This window comes from Hesperophylax consimilis, chromosome 22 (genome assembly GCF_061612785.1).
Source record: "Hesperophylax consimilis isolate HC1 chromosome 22, BYU_Hcon_1.0, whole genome shotgun sequence".
NCBI lineage: Eukaryota > Metazoa > Arthropoda > Insecta > Trichoptera > Limnephilidae > Hesperophylax > Hesperophylax consimilis.
The window spans coordinates 5461635-5481883 of NC_142857.1; the positions used below are offsets into that span (position 1 = coordinate 5461635).

General features: G+C 31.7%; 1 protein-coding gene across 11 annotated transcripts in view; it reads left to right on the forward strand.

The window, feature by feature from the left end:
- LOC149412736 (phosphatidylinositol-3,5-bisphosphate 3-phosphatase MTMR3) overlaps window positions 1-20249 on the forward strand; it is a 273058-nt gene that overhangs the window by 117308 nt on the left and 135501 nt on the right. For 4 of the 11 annotated variants that reach the window (XM_089645070.1, XM_089645071.1, XM_089645064.1 and 1 more), the window contains exon 1: window positions 737-1402. The exons of 1 other annotated variant lie outside the window; for it this stretch is intronic. The gene's annotated coding sequence lies outside the window, so the exon portion shown is untranslated. Of the gene's footprint in view, window positions 1-735; window positions 1403-20249 lie in introns of those variants that run through there. 6 more of the 11 variants (XM_089645065.1, XM_089645067.1, XM_089645069.1 and 3 more) reach the window with 5 other exon arrangements.

Here is a 20249-nt window from a genome sequence, read left to right on the forward strand (position 1 = left end):
GCGCTGCTCTGCCATTTATACATTGACTGGCTGATGTTTACCAGGCGTTGCTCGGAGAAGCTTTATAATTGAGGGTTTTCCAATAAGAGGTGTTATTTTGGTATTCAATCGTAAAAGATCAATGGTTTCGTTGCTTGTGTGGCACGTAGCGCCGTCTTGTTGAAAGTAAACGTTGTCCAGATCAATGCCATCCAATTCCGGATATAAAAAATCATTAATCATCTCTCGATAGCGCAATCCATTCACCGTGACTGTTACTCCAGCCTCATTTTCGAAAAAGTAAGGTCTAATGACTCCGCCGGACCATAAACTGCACCAAACAGTCACACGTTGAAGATAGAGAGGCTTTTCAACAATAACTCTTGGGTTTTCTGAGACCCAGATGCGACAATTTTGCTTGTTGACGAAGCCACCGAGGTGGAAATGGGCCTCATCACTCAAGATGATTTGCATTTGATTCACTCAAGTGAATTTTAATAGTTTCAATGCGTTGTTGAAGCGTGTATCGTTCCATTTTTATTAATGGCGTAGTTTCTAATTGTCAAATGTCAAAAAATGACAGCTCCAAAAAATCTACCGAAATAGCGGGCTATTCAAAATAACACCTTATTGGAAAGCCCTGTATATATATTTATATTAAACCTATCAAAATCTGTTGCGTTGTTTTCATTCAGAGATTTTCGTCGTTTAATTGAGTTTTTGAAGATTTTAAACTAAAACTGACACATAAATGTTATTATAAATTTCTATTAGCCATTTCACGGTTACTATTGCATTCTCAATAAATTACTCGCGCGAAAAGCGCTCTTATCAAGCGGCCGATATTTTCGTAAAAGGCGCGCGATGATTTTTCCCGCCTGTATAGTGCCCCCTCCCCCCGTCAACCCCCCCTCCGCCGCCACCCCACCGCCACCCCACCGAGCCGCCCGTGGCGCGCAGTCAAAGCCGACCGCTCGATAACGAGTCACGCGTACTCGCTGCGTATTACCGCCACAACCAAAAAAGTGCCACAATCCGCCGAAAAAACGTAAATAACACCAGTGAAAACAAAAAAAAAGTCATAATTCGTCAAGTTTTTCGTTCCGGGTGTAAACCAACCCGGAACGCAGTGTATTTTCCGGGTTTGGAGCGCATATGGCCACGTGAAAATCGCCCACGTTGTCGAGAATCATTTCCCGACCGGAAAATGTAGTATATTTAATTTATCCACAACATACAGTGCGCAAATACCTTGCTAAGAGTTATTATAATACAAAATAAATGTAACTATTTATTGTTACAAGTGAAATTTAGTGCTTATAAATATTGTTTTAAGTGCTTCTAGATTTGGATACCGGTTTGTGTGTGTGTGTGTCCCGTGGATGACATTAATCAAATGTCCAAACTTATTACTAGATATATGGTAAAACTGTTTTTATTTTCTACATCTTAAACATTCAGATTTCGAGTATTTTTATAGCAATTCAACCTCTTCAAATGGAACTTGGGTAATACATATTATAGACGAATGAAACTAGCGCCTATTTTCACTTGGCGCATGGAGAAAGTGAGGTCCTTCAGAAGAAGGCGTAACGAAATGACTTGTATCCATTTCATTTAAGTATTTTTTGAAAACTCAATTAAAAAAATTTTTTAGATAGGTTTTTTTTTCTTTCGGTAAAGTTTTAAGATGGCTGGACACGCTTAGTACGATATTTATTTTAAATAACACTCTGATTCAACTTAATTACTTTAAAATACAACCATAGATATTTAATTAACCTTAAAAATATCTGTTGACTTGGCGGTCATTATTGAAAGTGAAAGTTTTAAGGCTAGTGTTTTTTTCTTTTCTTATAAACCCAATCTATGAACTTAAGAACCTAAATTTGATTTCTAGTTTCGGTTTAATTAAAAAAATCTATTTTAATATTATGTTAAAACGGTTCCATGATAACTCAACACAGTGACAATTCAACACACTTTTAAAAAGTGATATAAAGTCATTAGAAACGATGAAAAAAAAATTAACCTCACCTAACCCAGTTAATAATGTTTTTGTTTCATCACTTTCCATGACTTTGTATAACTTTTTAAAGATGTGATGAATTATCAATGTGATGAATTATCAATGTGATGATTTATCCGGTCACCTGTTAAAACATGGCGGGAACGAAATACGTCAAATAAATTATCCGCATTATGAACGAAATAGCTGTTACAATGCTGCATTTTCTATTTTTCCCCGATGTAAATTTTTTGTTGAATCAGTGTTTACCTAAATTATTGTACATGGCCGTAATATTTCATTTCTGAATTTTGTATTTGCTAACAGTTGGTTTGTGTTTTGACGTTTCATTTTGACGTGTCAAACATCACAGGCGGAAAAAACGCGCGTGAATAAGTTAAGTATTATTTATTTATATAAATAAATAATAATGTTTATGTGAAACGTTTGCACGATATTTCGTTAACAGTTTTTTTAACCGTGGCTACATTCTTGTAGTATTCGCTTTTCGAATTATAATTTAGAGGTTGAAGGACTATTTATCGTTTATTTTACGACTAGCTGACATGTACCGGGCGTTGCTAGGAGACTTTTTATCTACTTTCTATAAATATAATATGCATGTAGTATATGTGTAAACCTTCCGGAAGAAATTCTCTAAATGATAGTGAAACCCCTATCGAAATCAGTTGCGTAGTTTAGAAGAACTAAGCGCACAAACAGACAGATGCGGAGAGTAACTTTGTTTTATAGTATTTAGAGATATAATTAAATACTGTGTTCCAATGGAATCACAAAAGAAATTAAATTAAATGTGTTAAAATGTATGTACGAAGGTACATTGACTTTGTGTACTCACTTTAGTGACGTTCATCAACTGCATATTTATGTATTTACAATTTATATTGTATCAAAACTATTTTCAGCTCGCAACGTCATTTCCATGTTGAGCTATATGTAATATTATGTTTTGCTTAAAGTAAATTATTCAATAAGAAAAAAGCGTGTGTTGCTGATATTCGAGCGAAACCGGGTAGTAATATATAATTATTAACTGCGGATATATATGGTAGTTATGTAAATTAATTTATTTTAAGGATGTCACTTTTCAGAAAAGGACCGTTTAATATTTTATTTGCAATATTAAATATATATTTTTAATAGATACCTACATAGTTACTAATGTCTTAAAATATTTATAAGTACATATACAATAAAAACACATTTTTTGTCTAAATTAATAATTTTATTGATTTCTTTTAAATTTGTTTAGTTACTTATTTAATTTCCTCTAATTCGCAAAAATATGTTCATAGTTCCGTACATCAATGACTTTTGAGTTTTTTCTTTCTAAAGTGGGAGTCGTATTTGATTTCTAATCCTCGTCTCTCGTGTATATGGTTGTGCTGCTGGTGTTTAATTTTTCTCAGAACTACAGTTGATCTGTGGCCAATAATTATGTTGTAACTAACTATACAACACACCGTTTCCCCGCAGGGGTAGGCAGAGAGGACGGACCGCCAAACAACTCGGTCTTGGCACACACTTCTTGCCTCATTCACATACATACATCGTCTCATACATACTATTCTTTTATTCTGACTCTTGACATGCCCCGACTCGAGTATCTGATTCACTTGGTCGTGCCATGTCTTCCTCGGGCGTCCCCGACTTCTGCTGCCATTTGCATTCGCATCATATATTCTCCTTACACTCCTTTCTTCGCTCATTCGCTCTACATGCCCAAACCATCTAAGCGTCTCTTTCTTAATCTCACTCATTCAGAATAAAAATCAAAATTTAAAAAAAATATTTATTGCACAAAAAGAGTACAAAGGGTATAGCTTATAGGTTACATCCTAATTTTTTCATCATTACGCTTTCATCAGCCGTGCACATGGTTTTACCACACATACGCCTCAGGGATCTCATTTCAACAGCATTCAATCTACTTTATATTGTGGACTGCTATATTGCTTATATTGTATATCAAAAAGAAAGTATTGAAGTACATAATTTGTTTCTAATAATATTTTATCTGTCAACCGTGTTGTTGGAGACGTGTTATCTTTAACCTGATTTTTTAAACTTATCTCTCCGTATTATGTTCATCATCAAATATTTTTCCACCTCAAAACGCATGTGATATCGACGTTTTACTTCAATCTTGATAATGTGTTTTCCCAATAAGACTGCTATTTACCGAAGAATTGCGATATTTTTGTCGGTTCCAAGATAACTCATCAAAGTGACAATTCAACACACCTATAAAAAGTGTTATGAAGACATTCAAAGCGATGATTTTAAAACAATTGAAAAATATGAAGTATTTTTTATGGTTCGATGGATATTTCAAAGATCCACAACTCTTTATGGGATTTACCCTCGGAAACAGTTGCATTGATGGGGGAAATTCCGTAGATATAATTCCGGAACTTTCCGTTTTTTTTTGCCGGTTCACATTTTCGCGGAATAAAGCTGGAAAAATAAAAAAATATATTTTATTAAAATTATTCTTTGAACTTATTACTATTCTTATCTCATCAATTCAAAATCGTCAAATTTCTTTGAAATTTAATTTGTATCTAAGCTTTTCAATTCATAGAACAAATAAAAAAAACAATCGTCGGCACGTGTGAACCTGGTTAGATATATAATTGTAATATACGACCTTGACAACATTTTAAATTGATAAGTTTTTTATTACATATACAGTCAAGTGACATTATAATATAATTATATATATGAATGATATTTTCCAGCCGAATAAAATTAATTCGAATTGTGCTTACATTTTCCATATAGTTATTTATCGCGAGCCCATATGAACAGAATATTTTAAAGTTGGATTAACGTTGTAACGACCACATTGAGGAAATTATAATAATATTGTCCAATTTGCATAAATGTATGCACGGTATCTGGCAACTCGTGTTATAATCGGTAAACTGCTGATTCTGCACCACTTAGAGAACCTACAACATTTTTTTTCGATCTTAGAGCATTTCGATTTTTTTTTTCGACAACATTGAAAAACTTTTGAAGTCGGGTTTACGCATAAATACACTAAACAGCTGAAATTAAAAGGCTTTTCTTAAGTTATGCCTAAATTTTAGATGTAGTGTAAAGTGTGGCTAAATGTTTTTTTTTGTTGTTTGTTTTTGGGGTGTTATGCCGTGTTGCGCTAACTCCTTCTTTAGCCGACGTTTCGGACAGCGTTGCAGTGTCCATCATCAGGGCAGATCCGGTAGATCCGAAGATACATCTTACACAATACACATCTTCGGATCTACCGGATCTGCCCTGATGATGGACACTGCAACGCTGTCCGAAACGTCGGCTAAAGAAGGAGTTAGCGCAACACGGCATAACACCCCAAAAACAAACAACAAAAATGCTTTTGGCCGTGAGAATCTAAAAACTTACCTGTGGCTAAATGTCATCGAAATAAGTTGTTAATAATATAGTAAATAAGGTTTATACTAGATATGAAAATATAATTTTTTTTAACTAAATAAAAACATACAAAAAACAACCCAGCGATCGATTTTTAAATGCATTAATTTGAATTTCACTTTTGTGTTCGGTCAACTCGCTTTCCGACATCCGATCGAGCTGAAACTCGGCAGACGGTCTCGCTGTCGATGAAAAATCGATGACATCAACCACGTACACACACGCGGACATGACATTACAGCCGTTAATATACGAAATAATTCTACCCGATCGGTATTAAGCAAAGTTAGTAGAGTTGTCGACTCCAGTTTATGGGCAAGAAGATTAAATATTTTTTAAGATTTAAAAGACATTGTAAAAGTGATGTTATAATTTATAGGTATTATAGCAAAAAAATACTTTTTTCGGGATTTTTTTTAATTTGACTTTAAAAATTCAAACTTCAAAGACTCGATTTACTCGAAAACGAAAGCTCAAATAAAAAAAGTTGTGCCACAAAATTGACATCAAATGTGATTGTATATACGCCAGTTTTACGCTTGTACTGCGAGTGTCCGGACACCGTGTGTACACTTATATATTTTTTAAATCCTTTTTCTGTCCATAGTTTCTAGTTCAACTTTAATATTTTTAGCTGTAAACATCCATCTCAAGCTATGTAGGTATCATTCAAATGTCGATTAAACCGTCTATTACATGTTTATCAATAATTATTGATCAAGAAAAAAACTTTTGAAACTTCGAGAAAACCCGGATAATAACAGTTAATCATCTTTTAGAAAAACAAACGATATCAAATATTATTAATAGTTGTACTTTATGCAACAAAAACTCGTTTTATCAGTGTTGTCACCAAGAATTGTCAGAGAATTTCATAATAAACATAATTATTTTGTGCTTTCCAAACACCACTATTTGATCAACAAACTAGCTGTTCCCCGCCATGAGTTGCTGTGGCTCAATCTGTCTGTGCATATAGAGACACGATAGCGCTTGTTGCTTTTACGTCAAACGGATGGCGCTGTTTTTCAAAAAAGCATGTTTGTCCAACAGATGGTACTATTTTTTTCTAAAAAAATATGTTTTTACTTGTCACAGGTGACATCTATGTAATATCTTTTTAATATATAAAAATCATGTGTCAGTGTGTTCGTACACGCTAATCTCCGAAACCGCCCAACCGATTTCAATGAAATTTCGTGAATGTTTATGGTTGGTTCTAGCTTGATACATAGGATAGTTTTAATATATAAAACCAAAATTTTTAACTTTTCTACATAGAAGGAGGTCTGTGGCAGGACAACGTCTACCCGGGCCCAATAGTATATGAAAACTTACGTATTTGCATATAAACATTGTGTCAAAATTTCAAAGCAATCGGTCAAGAACTTTCATAGATTTGTAACGGGTTTTTTTTCACAGAATTTACGAATAATAAAATTTCAAATTTAATTTTCAAGTTCTGTGAAAGTTCTATTCAAGTTCTGTTATTATTTCAGTTCTGTGAAGCGACTGGTTCATGATAATGTAACAACAGAACTTGAATAGGACTTTCGCAGAACTTGAAAATTGACGTCGAAATTTTACGACCTGTTCAAATTCTGCGAAACAACCCGAACAAACGAACATCTACATTTTTATTTATCAACAAATAATGTCAATCAGTCAGCATTGTATCTTTATACAAACAAATCTTTGAATCTAACTACAGATACAAAGGTTATATTTTTGCTGAAAAGATTATTATGTTTTGTGGTTTTTGATAAAGAATAAAAATATTATTGTCGGTATCATTTTATTCTCTCGGTGTATTTATAGTTTTTGTTTTTTACTGATAAATCATATCAAATGTTTAAACAATTGTCGTGAATGTAGTTGTGGTTATTAATTAATTTGTATAATTGCTATGTGTCACACATACATCAGTAAAGCACGGTGCAATTATAATTTATTTTGTGGTTTTATAAAGGTATGTTCATTACCATCAATATTTTACACAGTTTTTGATTAATTGAATATCTAATTACTAGACGAAGTCACGGAGGCCCTATATTTATGATAATAGTAATCATTATTGATTTTAAATTGGTTTTTGATTGTAACGATCTCTCACTCGCAGCATTAGCACAGCAGACGGCCACCGTGGTTGAGTCTGAAGGTCGCGGGTTCAAATACTGGCGTGTGCAAATAAATGTTATTTGATTAATTTGTGTTTTTTTCACATTTTATTCATTAGAATAATATATGCTATACTTGCTGCACGTTCCAGAGTAAGATACTCTCCGTTTATCCCCCTGGTGTAATTTAGAATTGAAACGTTGCTTTAAATGGCTTGGACGCATACAATTTAAAGCAACATTTGTAATTTAGAATTGAAACGTTGCTTTAAATGACTTGGACGTATACAATTTAAAGCAACGTTTGTAATTTAGAATTGAAACGTTGCTTTAAATGGCTTGGACTTATACAATTTAAAGCAACTTTTGTAGTTTAGAATTGAAACGTTGCTTTAAATGGCTTGGACGTATACAATTTAAAGCAACGTTTGTAATTTAGAATTGAAACGTTGCTTTAAATGGCTTGGACGTATACAATTTAAAGCAACGTTTGTAATTTAGAATTGAAACGTTGCTTTAAATGACTTGGACGTATACAATTTAAAGCAACGTTTTTAATTTAGAATTGAAACGTTGCTATAAATGGCTTGGACGTGTACAATTTAAAGCAACGTTTGTAATTTAGAATTGAAACGTTGCTTTAAATGGCTTGGACGTATACAATTTTCCTTATAGTAATTGGTTAGTTCAATATATCTATATTTTATAACGCTGTTTCTGTTTTCCTGAAAACTTACCCCAAGTACTACAAATATTAGAAACCTGATTTATGCAAATCTAACACTTATGAACTTGAAAGTGACAACGTCACCAATATTACTTGTATGCAATAGACCAAACTGCCCTCAACCGACTGGAGGTAAGTGAGACCGTGGCATACCTAGTATGGTTGAAAACCTTGATATATCTGACTGTACAGTAACTATAGAGGACGTTATGTCTAAGCTGAAGAGTCTCGATTCCCGCAAATCCTCAGGACCCGATAAAGTTCCACCTAGATTCCTAGTTAATTGTATGCATTCATTGTCACATCCCATACATAAGTTATTTATGAAGTCACTCTCATCAGGTGTGTTTCCTGACCTTTGGAAGTTTAGTCATTTGACGCCTATTTTCAAAAAAGGAAATAAGAGCGAAGTAACAAATTATAGGCCAATATGCATAATGTCTACTTTACCCAAACTTTTCGAAAGCCTAGTACTAGACAAGTTGATATCTCAATTTAAACGAGTAATCTCACCAATTCAACATGGATTTATTAAAGGAAGATCAACGCTTTCCAATTTAATATTATACACTAATGATATCGTTAATGGCTTTATCACATCATATCAAACTGACTCCATATATACTGACTTCAGTAAAGCATTTGATAAAGTAAACCACAGAATCTTAATACGTAAATTAAAATTGTTGGGAGTGAGAGGGAGCATGTTTGAATGGTTTAAGAGTTATCTGTTGGGAAGGTACTTAGCTGTAAAGGTTGATTCATTCACTTCTTACAAATTTGCGGCATCAAGTGGAGTACCGCAGGGATCTCATCTGGGCCCAATATTATTTTGTTTATTCATCAATGACATAGTAAATATTTTTAGCAAAGTCAAAGTTCTGTTATTTGCTGATGATTTGAAGATCTACAGAATAATTAAAGATGATAATGATCGCGTTATTTTGCAGTCGAATCTGAATAAACTATTTGCTTGGTGTTCAGAAAATGATTTGCAACTAAATATTAGTAAATGCCAGATTATTAGTTTTTACAAAGGTAAAAATCCTCTTCATTTTTCTTATTTCATTAATGGCGCTAATCTTCTTCGAGTTTCACAGATTCTTGATCTCGGTATCTTATTCCACGAAAGTCTACAGTTTAACTTACACATCGATGAAACTACTAGCGATGCAATGAGAATGCTCGGTTTTATTTTGAGAATGGGGGCAAAGTTTAAAAATGTGTTAACTTTAAAACATTTATATTGCTCATTAGTACGAAGTAAAATAGAATATAATTCAACAGTGTGGTCACCGTTCTACAAAGTCCATTCTCAAGCCTTAGAAAAGGTACAAAATAAATTTCTTCGGTACATCAATTTTAAAATGAATATTCCCATCGAATTTATAAATTATAATAACTTACGTACCGAAACCAGACTTCTCAAACTATCGGATAGAAGAGTTCTAACTGATATATTATTTTTATTCAAAATTATCAAATCTCTCATTGACAGCCCTGAATTATTGGAATTAATTTATATGAATGTACCTGCCAGACAACCTCGAAGCACAGACACTTTTAAATGTAACAATAACCTCAATACTAACTACTCTTTGTACTCACCAATTCCAAGAATTCATCACCTTGCAAACAAATATTGTAAACTTATCGACATATTTGGTGTTAATAACTTTGAGAGTTTCAAAAGGCAACTAATTTTAGACCTTTTTGCTAAGTATTAACTTGTAGTATTTATTAGCTTTAAAAAAAAAGGTCAAGCCTTCATACTTTCATTTACTTTACCATATTATTTTCTAATTACCTTATGAGTAAATTATATTTAGCTATTTTATCCATGTACATGTTACACTTATATACATATACTGTCAACTTACTATGTAAAAGCCCAATAGGGCGTTAATAAATAAATAAAAAAATAAAAATAAAATTCAGATCTTGTCAGCAAACATGGCTAAAGCCATTTCAAGCAACGTTTCTATTTTGAATGGTGGTCTTACACAAGGGCGATAGTAAATGTATTTACCAATCTCTATTTTTACTGTTTGAATTTCACTTTTGTTTTCGGGAATGAATTGATCGAAAATTAACCCACTTTCCGATATCCGATCGAGCTGAAACTCTGCATATAGACTAGTTGTTGATGACAATGCATTATGTCAATATATTTTGATGTCACTCACGTACATACACTCGGATATGTACGAAATAAATGTCGGTTCTACCCGATCGGCATTTGGCGAAGTTGGTAAAATTGTCGACTTCATTAGAGTGCTCAAAATGCATTTTTTTTCGTTGTTTTATTTTTAATACAGTAGGAGGTAAGGCAAGATTATTTTCTTATTAATTTTGATTAACACACAAAAATGCCAAAGTTGCCTCTAAAATCACGCATACTTGAATTTTTACACATCAGGGTTTTCCAATAAGAGGTGTTATTTTGATATTCAATCGTAAAAGATCAATGGTTTCGTTTCTTGTGTGGCACGTAGCGCCGTCTTATTGAATGTAAACGTTGTACAGATCAATACAATCCAATTCCGGCCATAAAAAATCATTAATCATCTCTCGATAGCAATCAATTCACCGTAACTGCTGCTCTAGCCTCATTTTCGAAAAAGTAAGTTCCAATGACTCCGCCGGACCATAAACCGCACCAAACAGTCACACGTTGAGGATAGAGAGGCTTTTCAACAATAACTCTTGGGTTTTCCGAGCCCCAGATGCCACAATTTTGCTTGTTGACGAAGCCACCGAGGTGGAAATGGGCCTCATCACTCAAGATGATTTGCATTTGATTCACTCAAGTGAATTTTAATAATTTCAATGCGTTGTTGAATCGTGTATCGTTCCATTTTTATTAATGGCGTAGTTTCTACTTGTCAAATGTCAAAAAATGACAGCTTCAAAAGTAACATCTACCGAAATAGCGGGCTATTCAAAATAACACCTCTTATTGGAAAACCCTGTATATCATAATTTAAACCACAAATTAATGAAATAGAAGATATACGTACTAGATATTTGCTTTCCCTTTTGATCAAAAACTATATTATTCAGTTTGGTTAAGTATATTTTGGCCCCAAATCCAAAATGAAGTTTTGTATGAAAAATACTGCGCAGCTGTTCTTCAAACTGTCCATTCCTAACAGTTATTTACCCTGGTAAATAACAAATATAAATACTGATACTCGGTTGTATTCCTTTGCCGTCATCATCGTAAGTAATGTTTCACAACCAAAATAACGATGGCCAAATTATATACACCCAGACAGAGGAATGTGACCACCGTACACAATATTACATCATAAAAAACACCTCACCGTTCGCCGAAACGAAATTGGGTCCGATATTCGCCCAAGTAAAATGGCGTTGAACTTTGCGTAGTCAAAATAATGATCGTACATTCTTCGATAGTAACTGGTTGGCCTTTGGGAACTTTCGATACGTTATTATTATTAAAAAAATTAACCCACCAAACGGGATTTCTCTTTGGATAAAAATAGATATTTATTTGGACGTTCTTGGTACAACTAATATAATATTATGTTGTAAGTAGAAAAGCTGTTTGTTTGTTTCGCTAAAATTTCGCGAACTGTGAGCTCTGGCGTCTTAAAATTTTTCTGCTTGGAGTTTCTAGTCAAATGCCACTGTTTTCAACTCACTACTCCATTTTTAGTCATAAGCTATGAAACTTTGAAAAATGGATTAAAATTACTTGACATATTATATTTTTTTTTTTTTTTTTTTTTTTATTATTAGTAAAAAAAGATACACGAATTAAATTACACAATATAAAACAGTTATTAATTACATAATATAATATAATAAAATATAATATAAGTATTTGATGTACCCCCATAAATAAGCAGGGCTTGTGTGTATGGGGGTGTTGTTATATTGGTTTATATTTGATATGATTCAGTTCAACTGTTTGGAATATTTTTTAAGGTGGCTTTTGAATTCGTTTATATTTGCATTCATGTTTCTAATTATTTCTGGTAAAGAGTTAATAAATTTAACTCCGAGATATTCATGGTTGAACTGTCCTATTGGTTTTTTACATTTAGGAGTAGGAAGTATTTTTTTTTTCTTATTATTTCTGGCTTTCACCCTTCAAGGGTGTTCCTGGCCATCATTTAAAATTATTGAGAAATGAAAGGTGAATTTAAATATTAATTTTATTTAAATAGGCAAATTTCAAAATTATAATGAGACGTTTGTTTAAGATTTCTGTTATTTTTAAAGGGTGCAATTTTATTTTGAATATTGTTTTTATAAATTTGTAATGTTGCATGGTAGAAGTATAATGCACTTAATTTTCTGACCTTAAATTGTTTGAATAAAAGTTCGGACGAATTAGAATAGGGTTTTTTTTAATATGGAATATGTTTATATACGTTTCTGGAAATTTAAAATTAAAATAAAGCCGGGTAGTAACAACAAGTTTCATAAACATAATTAAAAATGACAGTACGAATATGACCTAATCGTTTATTTGTTTTTTTAATGTTCAATAATTTTAAAAATAAATATTTTTAAAACTGAAACGAAACCGGGTAGCAAATTTGTTTTATGTGAATACCGCACGAGAGTGCGAACTGTTGGAGCCATTGAGACTAATGCATTCCCAATTGGAGTACGTTGTGAGGCTGAAAATAGTGGAGATGGGAAAGATGAAGATGGGGGAAGTAGAGATCTGTTCACCAAACACGGCTAAAGCCATTTCAAGAAACGTTTTAAATCCGAATGGTGTTCTTACACCGGAGCGATACTGAGAGTATCTTCCACTGCACAAGTGTACCATATGTTATTTTTTAAATGAATAAATTTTGAAATAACACAAATTCATCAAATAAAATATATTTACTTGCGCACGCCGGGATTTGAAACCGCGTCCTTCGGATTGCTAGTCGAGAGCCTTGACCAAGGAGGTCTTCAAAACCACTTTTTTATTATAATGTTATAAAATCCCCAATATTCTTATATTACATACAAGCTTACCATTAATCAATATTCCTTCTGTTTTTTTCTACAAGAAAAATTCAATTTCCGAATAAATTGAAAAGAACAACAGTCGATTTGGTGATTATGTCAAGAATCAAAGAAAAAAGCACGTGTAAGGTTATGTAGCGAGCTTGAGAAAGCTGGTCGCGTTGCGTGTCTCCGCAACTCACGTGGCATTTAGAATGTCCCCGTGGCGCCGAGAAGTTTCCGCGTGGGGTCTGTGTTTTTCCGCGTGGCACCCAGACAATTTCAACTTTTCCTTGTACAACTTTGTGACTTACATAAAAATGTATTCTGATCGAAGTGAAAGAAGCTATAATCGAGATAATTATTTTTGAAATAATTGATTCAAATGTATTCGAATCTTTCAGAAGATTTAATTTTGCTTGTCTAGTTGTTCCAAAGATTTTATATAGGTCATTTAATGTTGCTTGTCTAGTTGTTCCAAAGATTTTATATAGGTAATTCAATTTTGCTCGTCTAGTTGTTCCAAAGATTTTATATAGGTAATTTAATTTTGCTCGTCTAGTTGTTCCAAAGATTTTATATTGGTAATTTAATGTTGCTTGTCTAGTTGTTCCAAAGATTTTATATAGGTATAATCTCTCTGTCTCTTGTATAATCCTTCAGGGACACTGTATTATTGTTAGCAAAAATATTTGTAAAGCGGATTTCCACTCACGATGCCTGCAGATATACATAAATGGACTTTTTTATACGGTCGTATATCCTCTCTCCATAATTTACCAGCTAGGAAGTACAAAGGAAATATTCCTTTGGGGATCAAGTTCCGAGGGATCAACTGGTGGGGGATCAAGCGCCGGAATATATATTTTTAACTTGTTACTTCACCTTAGAGAATGGAGAAAAAAAACATTTGACTTATTTTTGACCAGGTCGGTTTCTCATTGCAACAGGCATCTACAGACTGTTCCGAAGTATTTTAGTAATAATTTCATAACTTGGTCGGACTCGAAACAATCCATTGCTGTAAGTTTTCATGCTAGTTTAGTGGTTTCTTCCATGTACCAAATTTATAAAGAAGGTAATTATTTGGGATTCTTTGGAACCCCTTTTATAACCCTTGCTAAGTTTGCATGTGAAATAATGCATAAACGAATTACGCGCGATGGCGATCGTGCATGTTGTTTGTAGTTCCACCTGGCTGAGCTGCCACCTGGCATTAGGGATGATAATTTACATTTTTTGTTTTTAATGAGTTTTATTAATTCACAATGTACATTTGTTACGTATAAATTTTTATAAAATTAGCGACCGGTTTCGACACGTCCGTGTCATTAACTAGCTATTTTAAAACTAAATTTTTAAGTGCAGAAATATGGGGTTTTATTTAGTTTGGTTCTTTGGTGGGAGGGGATTTGAGGGAGGGGGAGGGGGTTGAGAGGGAAGTGGAGGGAGGAGTCAAAATAACGGGGAACATTGTCAATAGAGGTGATTTGCAAGGTGCTATTATTTTATTTACTATATTAATGCTTGAATTAATTTTTTTGTTGATTTCTAATGTTTCTAATGCGCACAAATTAAAATATTTATTAACGTTAGAATGTTTAAACTTAGTTTTATCCCGGTTGAAGCTATGGCCTGTCTCTATCAAATGATTAGCGAACTCGGAGAAATTATTATTTTTTAAACATAGTTCGTGTTCCCTAATTCTGGTTTTGAAATTTCTTGTAGTCATACCTACATACTGGGAGTTACAATCATTACACTCTAAAGTGTATATCCCATTTTTATCTAATTTATTTGAAACATCCTTGTTATTAATTAAGTTTTTTATTTTAGAATTGGTGTAAAAAGCTGTCGAAATATTAACTGGTAACATGCGGGATATTTTTAAGGACAAGTCGCCTGTATAAAGAAGTTTTTTATATATTAGATTTTTACTAGATTTAGTGTTATTATCACCACTATAAATGTACTTTTTAGAAAATATTTTGGTTTGTTTCTTATTAACTAAACGATTAATTATGTCAGGTTTATATCCGTTGTTTATAGCTATTTGTTTTATAATGTTAATTTCATTATTGTTTTTCAAGAAGAACAACGATTAATCTTTGACTGGCGTCCAGAAGGTTAATAATATTAAATATCGCATGCAGAGCTTCGCAATATTCCCTTTAGCCTTTTCTTCCGACTGCGCTCCGTGTTCGCTGTTTTATGTCTGCAAGTCGACTTACTCTTCCGTGACGACTTGAATGAGCCCGGAATACGTACACTTACCACATTCATACTCAATATTACATACTTAGACATAATATACCTTCATACCACGAGTCTTACAGAGTTATGAATAAACCGAGTACTATACAATGATATATAGTATGGTCTGATAAGCACATCCGTTAATTGTAATATCTACGTTCCTACTATGTTATGTATCTACTACAGTACACCCATCTTCATTATATGTATCCCATCTCCAATCTCGTCTATGAAATGCGAGTTTCTCAGTCTCATCGGTTTGTACATAATCCAGGGGTGCATAAATTTTTGTGGCAAGAATTTATAGGTTAACTACTTATTTAAGTGACTGATTTCAGATTCAAGTTATTTATTATTAGCCCTGTCCACACACCACGCTCCTAGCGTTGGAGGCAATTTCAGCAACAACAACAAAAATCCAGTCGAAACGATATCAATTAAGACTTTGCATTAATCTTCATACTTATTGCTTGATACTTGCTCGCACTCGTCTAGATCATGCGTCGCATGCTTCGTGGAGGATAGGTGCAATCCAAGATTTAATCGCTGATCTAATGTGATTTATTTATTTATTTTCACATATACGGCACAACATGTGCCATTCACATACTAAATTACAGAGAATAGTACAGCAACATAAGGAATGCAACAATATAAATGTAAGTATAACGGTATAATCAGTAAATAGTAGTAAGGTTAAAAGTATGAAAAAAAGAGATATAAATAAAATATAAGTAGCAATCTGTAGTATAGTATTAAGTCAAAGTAAGAAATTATATGTAATAATATACAATAAAGTAGTATGAGCAAGAATGAAGTGCTTATAAAATGTCTGAAAGGCAATAAGAGTTTGTAAAAAATAAAATAAAAAAATTTAGATAGGTATATACTATTAGAAAATGAAAAGAATAAAATATATACTATTATAATATGAAAAGGAAACAAAAGTAATAAATAGGAGAATCGCGTGTATAATAATAATGTGCGACACTGCTTGACAGTCCGATGAATGGATGCTGCGTATTTCTCCTCAAAATTTGTTCGATATTGAAAACAAACAACTATTTATTACCCGTAGAGTCAATTTGGTTGCTTTTCGGAACAGCCCATATAGTCTCATAGAAATGTTTGTGTCTCCCTTACCATCATAGTTAGAAATATGGACTAAACGGTGTTAGAAAGAGAAAACACAAAGCTCCATATTCAATTATAGAAGTTAACCACAGAATAATTAAAATGTACACCTCTATGAAACCAAAGGTTCCGACCGCAATTTGAGGAAAATTTATGATTAAGTTTGTGATTTTTTTATTAATTATTTTTATATAAAACGATGTTTATAATTGGTACATCTGTCTAGTAACATATGTATTTTTTCGCTATCAGTAATGTTAGTTTAGTATTTAGACAAAAAAAAAACGTAAGATGAGCTGCATTTTTAAAACTTTTTTCTGTTTGATTTCGTAATTATACTACTTTTTTATAATTTAAAATGATATTTTTATTTCCAATAATAAAAATTGAAAGCGTATTTCATCACTTTTCAAAATCAGATTTTAGTTTTCGGATACGTTCAGAAATATTCCATTCATTTGGATTTTATCGAGAAGCAGAAATACCCACAAATTCTCCGACATTCTGACTGCATTTTTAAGAAATATAACGGTCAATATGGCAAATATAACGGTTAATATGGCAAATATAACAGTCAATATGGCAAATATATCGGTCAATATGGCAAATATAACGGTCAATATGGCAAATATAACGGTCAATATGGCAAATATAACGGTCAATATGGCAAATATAACGGTTAATATGGCAAATATAACGGTCAATATGGCAAATATAACGGTCAATATGGCAAATATAACGGTTAATATGGCAAATATAACGGTCAATATGGCAAATATAACGGTTAATATGGCAAATATAACGGTCAATATGGCAAATATAACGGTCAATATGGCAAATATAACGGTTAATATGGCAAATATAACGGTCAATATGGCAAATATAACGGTCAATATGGCAAATATAACGGTAGTATGGCAAATATAAGTCAATATTGCAAATATAACGGTAGTATGGCAAATATAACGGTCAATATTGCAAAAATAACGGTCAATATGGCAAATATAACAGTCAATATGGCTAATATGGTGACCGGATAAATCATCAAAATGATAATTCATCACATCTTTAAAAAGTTATTTAAAGATGTGATGAATAAGTGATGATAAGTCATGGAAAATAATGAAACAAAAACTTTATTAACTGGGTTAAGTAGGTTAAGTTAGGTTAAAAACAAAAAAAATCATCGTTTTTAATGGCTTTATATCACTTTTTAAAGGTGTGTTGAATAGTTACTGTGTTGAGTTAACATGGAACCGGCTAATACAATGGTCAATATGGAAAATATAATGGTCAGTATGACAAATAATAATAATAAATAAATAATAATATTTTTTTACATTAGTAATCAATTTAAAAATTCAGATCTATGGCTTTATATCACTTTTTAAAGGTGTGTTGAATAGTTACTGTGTTGAGTTAACATGGAACCGGCTAATACAATGGTCAATATGGAAAATATAATGGTCAGTATGACAAATAATAATAATAAATAAATAATAATATTTTTTTACATTAGTAATCAATTTAAAAATTCAGATCTATGGCTTTATATCACTTTTTAAAGGTGTGTTGAATAGTTACTGTGTTGAGTTAACATGGAACCGGCTAATACAATGGTCAATATGGAAAATATAATGGTCAGTATGACAAATAATAATAATAAATAAATAATAATATTTTTTTACATTAGTAATCAATTTAAAAATTCAGATCTATGGCTTTATATCACTTTTTAAAGGTGTGTTGAATAGTTACTGTGTTGAGTTAACATGGAACCGGCTAATACAATGGTCAATATGGAAAATATAATGGTCAGTATGACAAATAATAATAATAAATAAATAATAATATTTTTTTACATTAGTAATCAATTTAAAAATTCAGATCTATGGCTTTATATCACTTTTTAAAGGTGTGTTGAATAGTTACTGTGTTGAGTTAACATGGAACCGGCTAATACAATGGTCAATATGGAAAATATAATGGTCAGTATGACAAATAATAATAATAAATAAATAATAATATTTTTTTACATTAGTAATCAATTTAAAAATTCAGATCTATGGCTTTATATCACTTTTTAAAGGTGTGTTGAATAGTTACTGTGTTGAGTTAACATGGAACCGGCTAATACAATGGTCAATATGGAAAATATAATGGTCAGTATGACAAATAATAATAATAAATAAATAATAATATTTTTTTACATTAGTAATCAATTTAAAAATTCAGATCTATGGCTTTATATCACTTTTTAAAGGTGTGTTGAATAGTTACTGTGTTGAGTTAACATGGAACCGGCTAATACAATGGTCAATATGGAAAATATAATGGTCAGTATGACAAATAATAATAATAAATAAATAATAATATTTTTTTACATTAGTAATCAATTTAAAAATTCAGATCTATGGCTTTATATCACTTTTTAAAGGTGTGTTGAATAGTTACTGTGTTGAGTTAACATGGAACCGGCTAATACAATGGTCAATATGGAAAATATAATGGTCAGTATGACAAATAATAATAATAAATAAATAATAATATTTTTTTACATTAGTAATCAATTTAAAAATTCAGATCTATGGCTTTATATCACTTTTTAAAGGTGTGTTGAATAGTTACTGTGTTGAGTTAACATGGAACCGGCTAATACAATGGTCAATATGGAAAATATAATGGTCAGTATGACAAATAATAATAATAAATAAATAATAATATTTTTTTACATTAGTAATCAATTTAAAAATTCAGATCTATGGCTTTATATCACTTTTTAAAGGTGTGTTGAATAGTTACTGTGTTGAGTTAACATGGAACCGGCTAATACAATGGTCAATATGGAAAATATAATGGTCAGTATGACAAATAATAATAATAAATAAATAATAATATTTTTTTACATTAGTAATCAATTTAAAAATTCAGATCTATGGCTTTATATCACTTTTTAAAGGTGTGTTGAATAGTTACTGTGTTGAGTTAACATGGAACCGGCTAATACAATGGTCAATATGGAAAATATAATGGTCAGTATGACAAATAATAATAATAAATAAATAATAATATTTTTTTACATTAGTAATCAATTTAAAAATTCAGATCTATGGCTTTATATCACTTTTTAAAGGTGTGTTGAATAGTTACTGTGTTGAGTTAACATGGAACCGGCTAATACAATGGTCAATATGGAAAATATAATGGTCAGTATGACAAATAATAATAATAAATAAATAATAATATTTTTTTACATTAGTAATCAATTTAAAAATTCAGATCTATGGCTTTATATCACTTTTTAAAGGTGTGTTGAATAGTTACTGTGTTGAGTTAACATGGAACCGGCTAATACAATGGTCAATATGGAAAATATAATGGTCAGTATGACAAATAATAATAATAAATAAATAATAATATTTTTTTACATTAGTAATCAATTTAAAAATTCAGATCTATGGCTTTATATCACTTTTTAAAGGTGTGTTGAATAGTTACTGTGTTGAGTTAACATGGAACCGGCTAATACAATGGTCAATATGGAAAATATAATGGTCAGTATGACAAATAATAATAATAAATAAATAATAATATT